Source organism: Lemur catta, chromosome 13 (genome assembly GCF_020740605.2).
Source record: "Lemur catta isolate mLemCat1 chromosome 13, mLemCat1.pri, whole genome shotgun sequence".
Classification (NCBI taxonomy): domain Eukaryota; kingdom Metazoa; phylum Chordata; class Mammalia; order Primates; family Lemuridae; genus Lemur; species Lemur catta.
In genome coordinates, this window is record NC_059140.1 from 39399555 (window position 1) to 39414152 (window position 14598).

Consider the following 14598-nt stretch of genomic DNA (forward strand, 5'->3'; position numbering starts at 1 on the left):
GGGTGAATATTACCTCCTACCTTGTGAACTGAAAACTTAAACCAATTAACAGGCTGCTATCTGTATTCTCCTCCATTTGGAGAAACTTCAGAACTTCCAGAATTTTGAAAAATAGAGCTGGGATTCTCCAGTGGCTATCTTACGGCCAAGTAAGATTTCCATTTCCATGTGGATGGATGTCTTGCATGAAAGATGAAATATGTGAACCTTTAAATTGCTCATCTGCTCCTGCTCCTTTTATCCAGCTTGCCCCAAAAGTTACCATTCTCACATGATTCTAACTTGCCCGGGTCAGTACTTGCCAGTTGCTAGCTTTTGTTGTTGTTTTAGGGGTTGCTTTCATACTGACCACTTAGTTGCTGATACAAAGTTGACAGTTGGTTCTGTAAAGTGTTTATGTGTGAAGCTGACTCCATACTGATTATAGGCAATTAATGGGCTATTTAGTCTGATCATGGTTTTTGTGCCAGCTAGGTTAATACCTGTGCCACTCATTTTCATTTGCCTTAAAGATTAGAGGCATGCATCCTGAAGCAGAAGTTAGCCAGGAAGTTATTCTCTGTCTCTCTATATAGAAAGTAATTGGCATGCCCACCTCTTTCTCTTCTAGAACAGTCTCAAGCAGCTGCAGAAGGCATGATCGACAATGTGTGCACGAGATGAGAGAGCAGCACCAATCTGTGTGGTGGGAGATATAAACTAAAGCAGAAAAAAACAACAGAAAAATCATTAAAAATGAGTCCTTCAGGCCTGAGCAATTGCAATGAACCTGAAACTTTTCTGCAATTAGAGCGTGCATTCCGATAAAAAGAAAAGGTGATTCCATTATAAGATGTTACAAAACAGTGTGGCATTTGCTTTGGATGAAACAGAGAAAAATGATGATAAAGAAAATCCTGCTCAGAGGAGTTTGTTGATCTTATTTAGATGTTAAAGTTACCATCAGAACTACACTCTGTCTTTTAATTGATATAACGTACATAGTGTGAGTTCATTCACCCTTAATTAGCCAAAAGTTTTGTAAAATCTAGAATCTAAAACTACCAGTTAAAGTGTTGCTAATGGAAAGTTGGTGGATTCAACTAACAATTAAAATCAGAGTTTCGTGCCCAGAATGTATTTCATCCACACAGATTGGTCATTTGCTGAATAAAGAATTTTAGTGTCTCTGGTGCCCACCACAGTTAAGTTACGTACTTACAAAAGCTGAGTGTTAGTAAACTTTAATTGCATTTTCCTTAGGAACATTTGATGCACCAGAGCAATAATGTTGAGGTCTTGATAAAACTGCTTTATAAATATATGATTAAAGTTTGCATTGGAATGCACCAACTCAACTCTAGTTACAGTCATGAGTACTTTCAGGTGGGGAGCCACAAGGATTTGGACAGGATATGTTCAAGGGAAAATGCCAAAGACAGGACTTGTATTTTTAGGACAAGAGGGATAAAGGAGACCATCTGGGACAAGGCAGTACTTGGTGAGTAAAAAAGAGCTAAAGAGCTTATCACATTTCAGCTTGTAATTTAATTCATGACCCACATTCTGTCTTTCCAATGCTATGTTAATATGCAAAAGCAGAGTAGCAAGAAAATTTGGGATATGGAATAAAACCACATCACACAAATAGTATTGACTTTTTTATATGTTCAAAACAGAACAAAGGGTTCTAGTGGAAATGTTACATGTCTTGTCACATTAAAATACTTAATTAGGTGGTGAAATGGTTTATTAAATAATTTTTTAAAAAAATGTTTCACTAAGGTGACTCTATAGGACATAGATTTGGGGATTATAATATATATACACACACACACACACATGTAATTGCATATATAGACATCTGACTCAAGAAATTATTTTCTAAAAATAATTGAACCTTTAATGTGTTCTTAAAGGAATGCAAAAGGAGTCAAGGGAGAATCTGTATAGGAAAAGAGATTAAATACATGCATCAGACAATTTTAATGCATAGACTTATTTCAATTCAGATAAACCAAATTGTAAACAAAGTTGCACTGCATTTATGAGACAATTTACAAATGTGAACATCGAAAGGATACTTGATAATGTTAAACAATTGTTCATTTTATTTAGATGTTATGATGTTTAAAACATAGAATCCTAAACTGAAGGTACATACTGAAATCTTTACAGATAAAATAGGTTAATGTATGTGACTCAGATTTTTCGTCTTGGAAATAAATCCAGTGGAAAACATTTAAAAGAGTAGGATATGTGATTTCTTAGCCTTTGCCTAATTTAGAGTATTTTAAGAAATTTCTTTTAGAAACAAATACATTTATTGGTTTTTTTTTTTTTTTGGTATTTAGAAATGATTATATTCAGAGGAAAATAATCCTTACTACTAAGAGAGTGAAGGAAAGAACCACACGTGCAGTCTGTAGAAGGAAAGCCATTTTAGTTATTAATGTTTTTATTTTGATTCAAGGCAGTCAGAGTATTCCCAAGTTGACCTATTTTTTAATTTAAGCCTATTTCCCGTCATCATCAGCGTTCATTAGATGTTTTCTCTCCTCTGGGAGGAGCTACCATTGAATGCCCCTTTCTAACTGCAGGGCTGTTGTGCAGGGACGCCACCTGCTGTGCGTCTGGAAGACAGCAGGGTGTAGAGCCCATTTAGGCTTTGTGGGCTCACGCTGCTAGACAAATGTTTTTGCTGATGCGACTTCCAATAAATCTTGACTGGAGAAGAGATTCAAGTCAGTCTGCAATACCCCCATGGTGAACAGATAATACTCTCTGCACCACATTCTCCTGACTTAATTGTACATATTGCACCTATGAGATAATATACCGTCTATACTGCATGGGTACATAGGTTTAACTTTAGAGGGTTACTTACTGATGGGTTGAAAGGGGATATGACTAGAAGATAAATAAGAGAGTAATAAATCAAAGGGAATCCCAGCAGAATAAGAGAGTTCACAGAGAACTAAAATAAAAACAAAAACAAAACAACAACAAAAAATCAAAGTAGAGGCTGGGAACCAAACACGCACAATGCAGGGATGAGAGTCCAGCTGATAGCTTCACTTGTAGATTATGAATCTTGGAACACAAAATAAAACGGACTAGAGAAACAGACAAAAGTATGAAAGTGGGATGAAAGATCAATTGAAATTGGGGGACTTGATAGAGCTACCCACATAGTGGGAGGTCAGTAAGTGATGCTTTAGTAATTGTATGTAGATGAGCTCTAGATCCAGTCATTCATTCCTTCAGTAAAGATCATTGAGTACTTTCTGTATGCCATGCACTCTGCTAGGCACTGGGGGTGCAGTGATGACCTAACAGGCAGTAGGTGCCTATAATTTCTTACTTGTGGTTTGTATCCATTAGTTATTGTTGCATTCAAGAAGAATAGCTTGCAGTTCTGTTGCAGGACTGATGGCTTACTCAGAAGACTGGAACTAGATGTGGTAGAAATAACACATGCGTCTGTACTACTTCATAGCTATGGGAAGCACCCGAAGTGAGCAGTTACATGCAGGGAAAGGCTGACAGCACTCTATTCCTGCATCTGGGCAGAACTCCTAGGATAACTCAGGGTTATCCTAACCCCAACAGAGAAAGTGTAAAATAACACTTATAAATCTAGAAGAGAAAGTTACAGAGAATGGATGAGAACACTTTTCTTTCTCTCTTTTTATTTTTTGACTCTTCTCTTCCCCCGTTTTTTATCTTTTTTGTTTTCATTCAAATGAACCTTGAGCAGCTTGGATAATTTCTGGATAAAAATGAAGTGCAGAAGGTACAACAGAGACCAAATGAGGGCAAGAGAGAAACATAGATGAAGATAAGCTGCATATTATGTGTGTTTCAAATCAATTAGGAATCTCCATGGATTTAATAGCAAATGAAAAATATGACACCTAAGTTCCATGAAGGAAGCAGCCATTTCTGTTTCTCTCTACCACTGGATTCCCAGGGTCCTAGCACGTTTTCCTGGTGCGTATTAATACATATTTATTGAATGAATTAATGACAATGGCAAAGACCTTACTGATGACAAAGAAAATGAAAAATATTAAGGTGATGATGTCTTGTAGCCTTGTATTCCTTAAGTCTGTTTCTTGTTCTATTTCCATTTAAATACCTGCTTGTGTTTTCACTGTTACACATTCTATCCATGTATCTTACAGATTCTTTTTATCCATGATATTATTTAAGGGAGTATTACAAATATGCACATAATGTGCCTTACATTAGTAGTTAGTGTTCTATAAATACTTGGGATATTGAATTAAGAAGTTTTACCTCACCACCAGTAATGATTCAAAAATAAACTGAATAAGCATCATGTCAACTCTCATTAATTTAAAGAATGGTTATCTACTCAGAGGATTATCAAAATTCTATGCTGCTTTTTCTTTGACTTACTAGACAGGCTATCTTGGGATCAGTCTGAATTAAATGGCTTTTTAGTAGGTAGGCTTATAAAATACTGTTATCTATGATTTTGTAAAGGAGTGTGGAATAAGATGATGGGGAGACAAGAAGTAAAATGCATTGGATGATTTTTTGAAGGTTTTCATCTGTCCCTTTGTATCTCACAAACCCAAAGCATCTCAGTTTACCGTTGCATTTACTTTTTACTTTCTCCCCCCTCTCCATGTATGCCCTGGGATGGGAGTAATGGATAATAGAGTCAGATCCATGAGTGAGTGGTAGATGGCCAGAATAATTGGGGTAGAACATAATTACCCTTATGGAATCAAATCTACATCTCCCTTACCCAGGATCCCACACAAGCACTGGGAAGAGTTTCAGAGTTGATTCTCAGATGTGCTTCGTCAGAGCATTTGACTTTTAATGAGGTATTTAACCCAATTGTAAATTTATCTCCGGGTGAGGGTAATGATGCTAAATTTATATAAATGTGAGAATTAAATTAGATAATGCATTTAAAATGCTTAATACAATGCCTGGCTATTGTTAGGGTGCAACAGGTGCTAGCCAATGTTTTTCCTTCAATAGGAATATAATTATACATTTTGTTATAATGAAATCATTCATTACACTTACTATATCCTTCAGTTTTCTCAGATTTTTTAAGCTAACAGTTGAGTTTGCCTTCACTGAACTCTTATAACATGCAGATGTAATATTCCTTAACATTAGGCTGGAAGATATTCACTTAAGTGATTTTTGTGAGTGCTTAACATATTGTTTAAAGGGATTTGATAAATGATCGATTCTCATTTGTTGCCTCTGCAGGTGAGATTATGGTGAAGCAGGGAGGCTGAGTGGCACAGGGTCTCAGGTACCAGTTAGTGACAGCTCTGGTGATTACTCAAGTCTCTGCTATCGTGTCCAGTTCTCCTTCCAGAGAAACTGTAGCCTTGTTCAATCAAATCTTGATTGGACCATGAAGTAGACAGTTGACCCAAGGTGTACTCATAAGCTTCTCTTTCCTATTAAAATGTATTTGTGACTCAGAAATTTTACAATTTAAAGTTGATGTTATAATTCAGAGGGCATGTTAGGGACCAGAGCAGCATGGTGCTGCCCAAGTATGCATAGCAGCAGAGAAAACTAGCCAACAAAGGGAACAGTATGGAAGAACTAACCTGTTAACCCCCAATAAAATCTTTTTTGCCTCTGCTAGTTGAAGTGGGTTGCTGTTACTTAGAACCAAAAGAGCCTTGAAAAAGACTAAATTAATAATCCCTTTTGCACAGACCAAATAAGTATTTAACTAAGAATTTATACCTTGTTAATAGACATTAATTAATGCTACTCTGAATTGGATTCCACAAATGTGTTGGCATTTTAGATGTACTCTTGTCTTTCATAAAATAGAGCCATCTGCTAATAGCTCTGATCAAAGCATAAAACATTTTTTAAACTAACATAGAGCTTTTGAAATGGAAGTATGAAGGGAAAGGTTCTTTAATTTTCTAATTGCTCTTCCCTGCTATTGAAATTAGCCAGCATTTTATCTTTAACAGGAACAATTATAAAGAGAAACATTTGCCAGCTAATTTAAAGGTTAGCCATTATGGCATGACTAATGTCTATGGGAAAAATAATCAGTAAATTGCTACATTGTTACAATGAGTATAATTTATTTTCCCAGTGAATACCCTGGATGTTTAACTCTTCACTTTCTTCATTGAATCTGCCACAAAGTAGAAATTCAAAACAATAAATATAAGTTTTCTGCTTTTGCCTGCTAAAATATGCTTTTAATAATAAGACTTCATCTTTCATTTAAAACATTTTTCTTTTTTCTTTTCTTTTCTTTTGTTTTCTTTCTTTTTTTTTTTTTTTTTGAGACAGGGTCTTGCTCTGTTGCCCAGGCTAGAGTGCAGTGGCATCATCATAGCTCACTGCATCCTCAAACTTCTGGGCTTGAGTGATCCTTCTGCCTCAGTCTCCCTAGTGGTTGGGACTACAGGTGTGTGCCAACCACACCCGGCTAATTTTTTTTCTTTTTCTTTTTCTTTCTTTTTTTTTTTTTTTTGTAGAGACAGGGTCTCCCTCTTGCTCAGACTGTTCTCAAACTCCTGGCCTCAAGCAATCTTCCCCCCTCAGCTTCCTAAAGTGATAGAATTTACAGGTGTGAGCCACCGCACCTAGTCCATTTTGCTTTTAACAAAGAAGAGTTTTCACTTTGATGATCACTTTTCGCATCCCAGCAACTTTTTCTCATTGGTAGGTAGGGAGAGAAGGACCAGAGCGCTGGGGGTGGCAATAGCATTAGAATTGCACCCTTACCAGCACCAAATGTGTCCTCTGGGAGCTAAGGCTTCATTGCTATTTGTCAGTGACCCTAAGCTTCGTCCTCACCAGCACTCAGTTCCTTTCCAAGACATTTCCATGTATATAGGGGCAATGGGAGAAGTGGCTTAAAAAAATCAACCTTTTTTCATTTGGAAAGCTTGAAAGAATTAAAATTCTAGTGTAATGAACGTTTCCTAAATAAGACTGGTTAACTTTTCAGGTTGAAAAATCAGTTTTCTAAAGGAAGAAAGCCCAGTCAGATTTGTGTGGCTTACAGCACTCTTACTATGGCCACATAATAGAAAAGCATTTGATGTATATTTAGTGTTTCTCAAGCCAAAGCACACATCTGCGCTCCCGCGATGTCCCGATGCAGATGCTGTCCTTCTCCAGCCAAGTGGTGTATTCCACCACTTGCTATAATAAAGCTCTTTGAGCGGCAGCACAGGCTTGACTAGCTAACCAAATATTCATCTCCACCTGCTGGTAATGATCAGTTGATTCTTACAAATTGCTTAGTGAATTTTGTGCATGCTATTGCTCTTTGAAGAGGCAACCTTGCCATGTGAAGAAAGAGAATACTATTTCTTCAGCTGCAGTGTTTGGTACCTTATTGTAACAATTCTGTTCCCTGATGAAGTATAGAGCTGTATTTCAAAATGCACAGATAACTGGCTCTACCCAGACCACTGAATCAGAGTGACTTGTCAGTAGGAACTTGCCAATTGGACTTTCTAATAAGCTCTCCAGGTGGTTCTTAGGCAAAGTGAAGTTTGAGAAGCATTGATTTAGACTTCAGCATAAAGTCGTCTCCTAACAGAACTGGTTTATTGAATCTTTGGATTTCCATGAGACAGTGGCTGCCTTGCTGAGCCTGTGCTTAGTCTGCCTAGCTCTGGAATACATTATGAGGATGTCTTTTGTGGCCATCCATGTCCTCCAACATGTCTTTACCTCCATTTTCCTGGCTTCCTTCAGTGGGTCCCAACATGTGTTAGGGAGGGGAATATCACTGGGCAACTTCAAACCCGCAAACACAAATACATAATATTCTTTTCTTTTAGCCTGGGAAAAGAAAAGTTTATACCAGCTCATATATACTTATCCGTGTCTGTCTATCTATCCTCTCTTTAACACCAAATTACTGAACATCTATAAAAAGCAAATACTTAGCATTGAGAATACTAAGATAAAATACATCATACAATCCTCAAAGGAGCTTATGAATACCTGAGCGTAATGGCACAAACAGGAGTGTGATGGCCACTGCATTTGGCATCGAGGTGATTCTAACGTGAGCAGATTGTGACACCAGGAGGCCTTGAAGTTTTGAACTTGGTCACTGGTGCGGTCACACTTGAATCCCTACACTGTCGCATGTGGTATTATAAATATTTACTAAGGTCTGGGAGATAAGAGAGCCCACACGAGAGAGGAAACACTTTGCATCTTTGAAAGGGGTAAGATTGTTCTACCGCTGGAGGATAGCTAAGCCCACTCACTGTAGTGAAGCTCTTTGTTATTTTTTCTATCATCCTGTTTTTCTGTTTGGATGTTAATCTGAGTTAGCAGTTTGCTCCAACTGGAAAGTGAGATGGCAATTGTAGCAGAGGATGGAAAGAACACCAGACGGAACTCTTGCCAGTCGGTGGGGTTGAGCTCCTCTCAGCTTGGAAATTCAGCGCAAGGCGTAATCTATGTGGGTTGAGGCTCTCCCTTCAGGCTCTCCAAGAGTCTGCCTCTCACTCCTACTATTTTTAAACAGGTCTTCATCCAACTCTCCAGACAGAAACCTCTCCTTTTTTATCCCAAGACAAAATAAACAAATAGCAAATCTACAGTGAAGATACACAGCACCCCTTGGTTATAAATTACTTTTTGTTTTTCAATTTTATCACAAAGCAATGTATTCTCACCATAAAGCATTAGAAAACATTTCATACAGGAAGAATAACAGAAAATTTTTCTTCATCACTTTAATTTTTTTCTTTTAGTGTTGAATCCCTTGGTTTTATTTTTCTGTCATAGACACCATGCATGCATATTCATATTCACCACTTTTCACTTTTGTACAGTTTTAGCACTTGCATATTTTTATATTGAACTGCATATTCTAAACATCTTTCCCTGTCATTTAATATTCGTCATTATTTGAATGGCTGATAACGACCCATCACATATGGGTGTAACACAATTGATAGAAACAGTTCTCTTGCCAGACATTACGTTATTTCTAGTTAGGATTGATTATGACCATACAGATGAGTATAACCACATATATTTCAAAGTATTAAATTTCTAGTCAAAAGGTCAAAATGATCCTTTAGAAACAGAGGTATAAGCTAAGGGTTGACTAACAGACTTTAAATTTTGGCACTTGCAGTGGTTAAAATCTCACAAAACTGGGCGGAGTCTTAAAGAGGATAATCCTAGATTTTTAGTTGATGATAAAAGTTGTACTGCCCTTTAAGCAGAGGGAATTATTCCAGTCTGCAAAGTGTACTATGTAAATAAGGGACCAGGCAGATTAATGGTTTGCAGACAGAAAGGTTCAGAGGAGCTCTGGCTTTACCATGATTGATGGCCTCCAGGGCGAAAATAACAACATGCCTGGCAAGTACTTAACAATCTTTAAAAAACGGTCTTCCTTTTTCCAGCAAGTAAAACTTTCTAAATGCCCTTATTTTAAAATTATTGTATCAAATCGTGTTATTTTTATTTTGGAAACTTTTAAAATTTATGAAAAGATATATTTAATAAAACCTCTTTAGAGAAATCATAATCAGCATTTCTAACCAAAGAACAATTGTGGGAGGGAGGATTCTTTTCAGACATACAAAGAACAATGCCAAGTTTCTGATTTTCAAAGGAATTGCTTAAATAAGGCACAGAAATGAACTGAGGGAAAGAAAACAAGTTATGAAATTTTCTCAAGTTTCTCTCATCAAAGAAAGTGTATTATAGAGCTGAATAGCAAAAAGATTAGGCTTGGATTTCTAAGATATGCATGTTGAGATTATAAAACTCTGTAAATCTTATTTATATTATGAATCTCAACATTTAAAATATTTTATTTAACTATGGGGGCCATGGTCAGTTGATTAAAAGAAAGTCCTAGCTTTTGCAAGTCTCTGGCCATGGATGAATCAATATACAGTGTGTCCCAAAAGTCTCCATACAAAGGAAAAATTTTGTAAAAGTTTGTAATGAATACTTTGTAAGTAAAGGTACAATTAGCTACAATTTCCTATTTTCCTTGTGTATGACAACTTTTGAGACACCCTGTAGATTCAATATTACAATTTAAGAAGTGAAAAATAAAAAAACTTCCACTACCTTTCTGATATACAAACATTCCTGGATGGCTTTTCTTCTCACAAGTAAAAATACCATAAAGATTAAAACTTTATTAATGTTTTTATTGTAAAATTATTGTATTAAATCATGCTATTTTTATTTTGGAATCTTTTAAGAGTGATGAAAAGACATATTTAATAAAACTTCTTTAGATAAATCATAATTGTTACTTCTAACCAAAGAATAATTTAGCATATAGATTATATATGCTAAATACAACTATACTTACATATATGTAGATGGCTTCTCCAAAATTTGGAAGTGAGGGAAATAGTTACCTTCTGTGAGTTATACTGTCTTAATTAAGACAAACTGAACTGTATTTAATCTACAGAAATAATAGTACATTTTTTAAAAAGAGAATAATTAATATAGCAAAGGTGTCAAAATGGACAACCTTTGAAAGTGTGTATGTTTGGCTGTCTTCAGGAAGATGCTGAATCTGAAGTATAAGGATAAGCCTGTTCTCGGAGAGGAATTCTGAACTTTGTTGGGGAGGTGTTTTTCTTCTGGCTTGTCACTTAGAAATAAGAAGTCTAACTGCTGCATAAATAAGAAATGTTACAGCTTACAAACCACCATTTCCTTATGTCTAAAACAGAACCACCTAGAGAATAACTTCTGCTTCGTCTTAGAATATTTTTCATCCTTCTCCTGGTTGAAATGTAGTGGCTACATAATTCCATTTCTAACATGGTCACAGAGCAGTAGGTGCTGGACTGTCCCTATGTCACGACAATCCTAAGGCTGCAAGGGTTCATAAGGACGGGACAAAAGGCAAAGGACCGATGGTTTCAGTGGCAAGCTGATGCATCCCAATTCTTACATCATTGTCTTTTTCCCCACAGAAGGTTCTTCAATGTTCTGCCTTTTTGGAAGGAGCATCAGCCAATCTGGACGGGTGAAGAGGACTCACCCATTGGCATGAGTGCTGCACCTCACTGCTGCTCTCTGTGCCGGTCCAGGACATTTCTGGTACAATTTCTACAGGGAATAAACCTCTCCCTTCTTGCAGGAGTGTAAGAGGGGCAGTCACCATGGTTGAATGGGGGGAATGGAGACAGGTCTCTCTGACACTCCATTTATGGAGTGTCAGCTTTACACGTTTCAGCTGTCTGCAGGTTCTCATGCCTTACCTCACCTTGCATCACGACTCTTGCTTGCAGCCCTTGGCTGTTTCTGGGCCCCGGGGGGAGAATTGGCTTGTTTCTCGTATGGCACTTCTTGTGCCATTCATTAGGTTTCAGGTGTCAGCGTTCTCCACTCTGTTAGATCACTTACCATTCCCTGATCTGCTTTTAATTTTCAAAAATATATTGCTACCTCCCATCTCTATGTCAACTTCTTCCCTTTTTGTCTTGCATGTTTACCACTTTTATTCCTTTAGTTTCATACTAAGGTCATCTCAGGATGTTGGAGGCTTCAGCCATGTTTGTACATATACCCAGGATTCAACATCTAGTGGAGTAGCTTACAACAGGAAGGAAAGTTTATAACAGGCCTAGCCACTTCCCTCTTCGGTGAAGCTGCTTCCTCACTTCCTAATACCAAGAATAGCCTACCATCTCTATGCCTTGATATCCAGGCAATACTGTCCCAAATCCCAGAAAAAAAAGAGGGCCATATTTTCATCCCCCATCCCTTCATTTCCTGTCCTGGTATTACTTTCACTCCACAGGAGGACATGATCCAGCCATATGGTCCCTGAGTTGTATAGTTGTCTGGCTGCTTCACCACATGTCCTTGTTCTGAGTTATTTAGTATTAAGTTATACCACATGTGAGACATCAGCAGCTCTGAATAAATTTCTCCAAGCTCCATTCAATTTCTTTTCAGTCTCTTCTTGGCAGTAGTTTAGAAATCTTGTGGTCTAGGCTAAAGCAAAGTCTCCATTGTCAAAGACAATCAAAAGAGACAAAGGGTGGGAGTTGTGATCATTGCAGTAGCAGTAACAACAATACTTGTGGAGCAGATACAACCATTTCCGCTCAGGGAACTGGGAAAAGCAGTCTATCTTTTCTCTCTTCCTTCCTTTCTCCCCCTCCTCCTCCTCCTTTTTCTTCTCCTGACCATGAAGAACAAAGAGTTCCCAGCCTTCCCTTGGAGGAAGCCTGCTCTGCTATTATATAATTCTGATGGCCAAGATCTTCATTATGTCCAACCTAAATTGCCTCTGACTTAATTTATTTTATTTTATTCAATTCACCATGGACCGGGAAAAAAGTAGTAAGTTTCACTTTCATAGAAATCCTTCATACCCTTGAGCATATGGTTATTAAGCCACTCCAAGTTTTTATTCTGTAGCCTAAACAACCCTGAAAAAATCTTTCCAAAATGATTTTTAGAAAGATTTGAGGAATGATACTTCTCTCAGTAAAACATGGTCTGACTGACGCTTCCAAAATTCTCTCTTCTCTTTTGCTTTTCTGGCCATGCTTTTATTTTATTACTTTAATTTAATTTAATTTAATTTAACTTAATTTATTTTTTTTTAACTGGACATATACTTCAATCCTACCTTACAAACCTCATTTACAATGCCTAGCACTTACACACTTAAAACATATGAGCCTTAAAAAACACAAATTTGCTCCAAATTAACCAAAGTATACACCATAGTAATTCAAAAGTCATCACTAACTTTAGTCTTATGAAAACATAAACATTGGTCTCTCAGACTGTTTTCTGTTTCATATGGTCACAACTGGGAGTGCAGGTTTTACATAGAAGAGTGTTTTTGTACAAACAGTACTTCGAAACAGCCTTAACCGTGCCTGTGTGGTTAGTTCAAGCTAAACAAAGAAACACTAAAAATGTAGCTTTAATCAAATCCAGTTGAGAACACAGTCTTGAGGATTGTGTCTGAAGTAACAGAAATTATACTGCAAAGCAACTTTCTGCAAGTTTCTCTAAAAGCATATAGGTATTTCACAGTTTTTGTTTTCAGTAAGAAAACATTGTGACATAAAATGAATAATAACTGCACATGGTATTTTTTATTTTTAATTTTTATGGGTACATAATTGTACGTATATATAGGATACATGTGATATTTCGATGCAAGCATACAATGTGTATAATCAAATTTGGGTAATTGGTATATACATCACCTCAAATGTTTATCATTTCTTTGTGTTGGAAACATTCCAAGTCTTTTCTTCTCACTATTTTGAAATATACAATAAATTATTATTAACTATAATTGCTCTACTGTGCTACCAAACACTAGAGCTTATTTTTTCTATTTACTACATTTTTGTGCCCAACTTCTCTTCATCCCTCCCTCCCAACTAACCTTCCCAGTCTCTGGTAACCACCATTCTATTAATATTTACTACATCCATAATATAATTTTTTTTTAGCTCCCATGTAGGAGTAAGAACATGTGATATATTTCTTTCTGTGCTTGGCTTATTTCATTTAACACTCTCTCACTACCGTGCTCAACCACCATAAAAGGCCACACATGACACAGGACTTGTTGAGCTGAATAGTGGCCTCAGTGACTGTGTCATGGACAGACATGTGATAGAGCAATGATATTTTTAGGATTTTTCAGCCAGTCCCAGATAAGGAACATGGACATCTGGGCTACTAGAAACCTCCAATATACAGATGAAGAACTCCTGTGTCAATAAATTCTGCCTCTTAACTGCCTTTTTTGTTGTCATGTTTTTATTTTGGCTAGGCCAGTTTGATTTGAATATCTATTACAATTAAAAGTCCCAATTAATATGATCCACCAAAAATATTCCATTTCACATGGGAGGAAAATGATGTTTGGAATAGCAAGTGATTTGCCTAAGTTAACACACAGCTGGTTAGTTGAGAAGCTATGCTTGACTTTGAGCTATCTTAACCTTTGTTCTTTGAATTTTTATTTCCTGGGCACCTGCAATGTGTCAGATTCTGATGGCGCAGTGGCAAGCCTTCCCTCATGAAACTTACAGCCTGTTTATCTTAATTTCCCCATATTCATCTGAAGAGTGTTTTGTTGAAGTTGTGTATTTCTAAACAATTTAAAGTCTCCAAGAGAGTACTGCTAAAAGCAATATTTTGTTATAATGAATTTAACTGCAGAGAGTGAAAGGTTTCACATAAAAGCATAGCTATTAAGTGTAAATCTTAAAACTTTTTAAAAACCCCTCATTTGTAGCTGAAATAAAACAACAAGTGGGAAGGTTAAGCCACTCTGCTAAGTTCATGCTCTTTTCAGTCTATTATTAGGAAGAAGGGTTTTGTTTGTTGCTTACTTCATTATGAAGACAGTGTGCAAGAAATAATACCAAGGTTAAATATTTTTTCTTAATTATATTCATATAATAGTATGCATGATATCTTTTGTTAAAAACATAAATCTTAAAAGATCACTTTAAATAGCTTAAGTGCTAAATAAATATTATTAGTGAAATGACTACTATGAGAATATATGACTGTCAGTTGTTTGTATTGTGGTAGGAGATATAAGAAACCCAAAATTTTTCCTATTCA